The sequence below is a fragment of the Belonocnema kinseyi genome, chromosome 1 (assembly GCF_010883055.1).
Source record: "Belonocnema kinseyi isolate 2016_QV_RU_SX_M_011 chromosome 1, B_treatae_v1, whole genome shotgun sequence".
Taxonomy (NCBI): domain Eukaryota; kingdom Metazoa; phylum Arthropoda; class Insecta; order Hymenoptera; family Cynipidae; genus Belonocnema; species Belonocnema kinseyi.
Genome location: NC_046657.1, coordinates 134,126,688 through 134,131,696, shown reverse-complemented (window position 1 = coordinate 134,131,696; position 5,009 = coordinate 134,126,688). Strand labels below are relative to the sequence as shown.

The following is a 5,009-nucleotide window of genomic DNA, read 5'->3' as shown; positions in this document are numbered from 1 at the left end:
TATATAATAGTATTAATATTTACATAATTTATATTTTATACATGAAATAACATAACCTCAAAATATACGCATATCAAGAGGCGCGCGATCTATTCAAATCATTAGAATCGTCAGCATCGAAATCTTTAAATATTAAAATCCCAATCTCCTGAATTTATTTCAAAGCAGTTAGCTGTCAGCAGATAGATATATAAATAGAATCGACAAAGTGCTCCGACCGGCAATCGTGCATCTTCGAGTTTTCAAATTCAGAAGAGGAGAAATGGGTTGCGCGCGCAACTCAGTCATTTACAGCGTCTCCTACTATATTCACACGGACATAGGCCTGTCATAGTATTGGACCGCATCTCGTTTCAGATCTGAGATCACTGCCTCTCGGTATCTCGCAGCAATCCGCACTTTTTGAATGTTGAAGTTCCGCATCAGTCGCATGGTATGAGTAGGAAAAGCGTCATTACATACATAACGTTATACGTTGCGCCATGCTCGATATTATAGTATAACAGGTAGAATGCACAACTTTTTCTCGTAGCTTTGGTTGTGAAAAAGGAAAATTATTAAATATTCATAAAGTGCATATAATTGATAACCACAAGCAGTGGCAACTGTCACTTATGATAATTAAATATTGGTTTCAAAAGTGAAAAAAGAAACAATATTTGAACTTATTTTTCAACATTTATTTTGAAAAGATATCTTCAAATATACAACTGCGAGATTAAGAATCGAAAAGAAAATACCGCGTATGCACCAAAACCGAAAAAGATCGCAGCTATCGTCATTTTTTTTTCTATGCACGAAAACAGAAGACGATCGCAGCAATCGGCATTTGTCTTTTAAAGGTTCTTTTAGGAATAGTTGGCAACTTTTCCCATAGTGTTGCGTAGAAGATCGGCGATAAGTTTTAATTGGTGCTTGTCAGGATAGTTGTTGACTTTTTGATTGTTGATTGCTGCTACCTGTATACTTTTTTCCAAAGTTCTTTTTATAATACTTAACCGGCACTTGCGATTTGTATACAAAAAATATATATCAAACTTGATATGACGAATAAAAAACGTGAGAACTTGAAAATCTAAAACAAGAAAAAAGATAATACTAAAGAATTTTATAAGTATAACGCCTGACAGACTGACGACGACAAAGGATTATAAATCCGACTTTGCCACCTCCGCGTGGTAATCTCTGGATAATACTAATGCAAGCGGCAAAACCCATTCTTTTTTAATTCTTTCATTTAGTTTATATTGGGGGTAAGTTTCCAATAAGAGTTAATGGTTCTAGTTTACGAGTAGAGCCGATGCCCCCATCGCACTGACTTCGGCGGGCCTTATCTTTGAACCCTTTGAGTTTAGGGCTTTGTGCCCATTGAGACATTTGTTCAGAATGACGAGGCACGTTACATATAAAAAATTCAGCCAAATTAACGGAAACCACTTTTCCCATAGGCGTGTTACGGGGTCCTTTGCTATAGAAAGAACAGTTTAATGCGTAATAATTTATTTAAAAATAGTTGATTTACGTTTTCCGTGTTACTTACACTTCAGAAATTAGCCGTGATTTTTATTTAATCTCTAATAATATATCGGTTTATTATGTTCTAATAAGATTTTCTATGAATTCTATTCATGCTGTTTTTACAAAAAGTATTTCATATCTTCTAACATTTTTTTTATGTGACAAAATTACTATTTTGCTTAAAAACTTGTGTTGTGAAATATATTTTTCTGAATGATTGTATTCAATTTGTAAATACGTATATTGACATGTCCAAATTGCAAGGTGTCATGTTAGGTGGCGAAACATAAAAGCTTAAGAATCCCGTTTTAATCTTATTGTGAACACCAACACTCTCTGAAGTAGGGAACCTTTTTATTTGGTTATGCCGACATGGCACCTAGTCATTTGGACACTTCGATATGTAATATAAGATGTAAATACTTAATGATTTCGCCCTTATAAAAAAATAATTGCTTGTGGTTTGATGTTATAACTTTTATTTAATAGTGTAAACAAATAGACTAAATAATGCTAGTCCAGGGCCTGACGACGTGGGGCGATGGTTGTGGTCGAGCAGATCGAGGCTCCGAAGTTATCATCTCTAATTCACTCGATCAATGCTAGGAGAATGATCCTTTTTTCTTTAAAGATGATTGAATTAAGGTGAAACAATTCAGAAAACTTCATTATATCCTAATAAACATTTATTTCGCTCAAAGTTCAGGCTTACTCAACATTCCCTCGATAGACGAAGCATTTGGAAAATGTCTAACGTCATTTACAATCTACTTGCCAAACAAATTTATAACTTTTTTATTTAACAAAACCAATAAACTTTCAATCGCACATTATCTCAAAAACAGTTTGAAGGGCAATTTCTCAAAGTTTCATCTTACAATTTGAAGAACTTTGTCTTTTGGGGCTAGTTAGAGTGAAAATATTTAGTAAATTTGCTGATATGAAAAAACGCAGAGAAAAAAGATGCGCCACGAAATCACCTACAAAGTGATATGTTAAATAGTTATATTTGAGAAAGCTTATCACCTAGCCATCCAGAGCCAACTGGAGCGGCCAGACAAATTGTATGGAGGGCAGTAAAATCCGGAGTTTCAATTTTGTGACATGTTTGAAATTATTGTTAAATTATAAAATTAATAGTGACACGTGTCATTCTCAATCTTAAGAAATTTTTATACAATCTAGCCATCAGGGGTCAACCCGAGTTTTCTAAAGCGGCCAGACAAATGTTATGCAGCGTTACAAAATCCGGAGTCTCAATTTTGAGAAATATTTGAAATTATTGTTAAGTTTTAAAATGAATAGTGAAACGTGTATTGTGAATCTTCAGATATTCTTGTACAATCTTGAATTTATTTTTGATGTATTAAAAAAGAAATGCAGATTATTTTACATTTCTTTTTTTAACTAATGACAATCTTTAAAAGGGTTTTAACATTGTTTGAAGCTTGCAATATCTTTAAATTCATTTTTATATATTTCCAAAATTTTTAGAAATATTTTGAAATCTGCGTGCAAATTTATCCTATTTTGACCTTAATACTAACGCCTGAAATTCGAGCGTGAAGAGTCAAAGGGCTGAATTCAGAATTTAATGCCTGGGACTGTTACAAAACATCGAAGTACCTTTCAACTATTTTTCTGGTCGCGAGAGAGAGGGAGAGAGAGATAGATAGATAGAAAAAGAAGAGAAACGGAACTTAAATTTTGTGGTATCAGATTCTTTTTCTTTTGTTTAAAAAAAAGTAAAAGAAGCAAAAAAAAAAAGAAAAAAACATGCATCTGACCTGTGGTTCAATTCCCTCTTAATGACAGCTGCCACCGTTTTCGCTCACTACAAACGCGCATTAGAACAGTCGCCCCGAAGGTTAACTCGACAGGATAATTCGAAATTTGTTTACATTCATCAATCTTCTAGTCCTTGAATAATTTAATCATTCACTCCCAACTCCGGTTGCACTACGTTTATTTTTCGCGTTTTCCTTGTGTACATTTAACGTCCCAAAATCCCCCAAAGCACACGCGTCATCAGCCGAACCTTGGGGTTTACTCCATGACACGCACGTGTAAGGAAAATTGGACGGAACAGGGAAACATTTGCACATTTTTCCCTTTTTATTCCCGAGCTAACTTTGTTTCTGGTCAAGCAGAATCAATATACAGCAGTCTTAAATCAGCTTTATGATCCTTATAGAATTTCACATAGACTTCAGTTAATAGGAGTGTAATTATCTTTCCCCAAAATCTATGTATATTATTATGAAATATTTGGCATCCTTCAAAAAATTCTTGAAACTTTCACGATCGGGTACACTGGGCAAAGTTCGTTGTTGAAGCCCTCGCTAAATCCTACACATGCAATATTGACAGAAAAAAACTTTTTTTTCAGTTGCTAAAGCGATCGTATGATCCCATTGCGATTATACGAACTACGACAATGCTCTGCAGGAACATTTTGACAAAGTGCAGTCACTAAAAGATGATTTGGGTGTATTAGCTTTTGGGAAACTGCCTACAATAAATACTCGCAGACACTTGCAGGCAATAAGCCATGTTGTCCACTATGAGAACGTGGATTCTCACATGACCCAAAAGCGAAAAATTTATCTGAAAAATTGAAGCTTGATATTCAATTTGTACCTGATGCTAGGCGTGAATGTCAACAAAAATTAGAAGTTGAACAGGATAAGTACAATATGCTTTTGAAATTGAGATCTACGGTTGACAACATCCTGAAATTAAAAGTGGAATTACCAGAATATAAGCTATCCTCTCAAAGGAAATATTGCCGGAACATTGTCTAAACTGAAAGATCCGCAAGGCAAGTTAGAACTGTTGACGGATGTTAGCAAATATATCGGGTTATAGGATAAATGCATCGACAATATTCAGAGATTTGGGGAACGAATTGAAGAAATTGAGACTTCAGTTTCCAGTGCAGGAAAGGAGCCATTGACACATTCGGTAATACATTTCTTCTAACATTTTTAATTTATCCTTGTCATTTACGATCCGCTATTCATCGTCGGTTTGTTATAATCAGAAATGCCCGACGTCATATTTTTTTGCTCCTCATTTACTACACCTAAAGTTGCATTTTTCCTACTATTAAACATACGTTCACGTTCAATTTCAGTTCATCCTTGTGAAATCTGAAGTTGACTCACATTACCTGGTACAGGGTATTTTACTGTATGTAGCTTTGCAAGAGGACCTAACACGTAAGTGCACCTCGGAACTTTTCGCATTAATATAAATGTATCTCTATTAGTCCGGGAGCTGGGTATGTTCCCGTATGCATTCAAGAGGCAAAAGGTAAAAACTAGTTAATCTTATGTATTTTGACCCGCTGAATCCAATGATACCGGTTAATTTTACGAGAAGTGGTTAGGTTTTGTTTAAAACGCAATTGTTTAAGCAAATAGGAAAAAATGGTTTTTCTTTATGGGACAAATTTTTTTAGTAAATATGGACAATTCTAAGCATAAAAG

The 5,009-nt window shown here is 34.6% G+C and overlaps 1 protein-coding gene across 1 annotated transcript in view; it reads left to right on the top strand.

Annotated features, from left to right (window-relative positions):
* The first annotated feature begins 4,422 nt into the window (after nt 1-4,422).
* The window catches only part of LOC117176216, a 6,247-nt gene continuing 5,660 nt past the window's right edge, over nt 4,423-5,009 (top strand). Inside the window, exons 1-2 of the mRNA XM_033366353.1 lie at nt 4,423-4,482; nt 4,655-4,739. The gene's annotated coding sequence lies outside the window, so the exon portion shown is untranslated. The remainder of the gene's footprint in view (nt 4,483-4,654; nt 4,740-5,009) is intronic.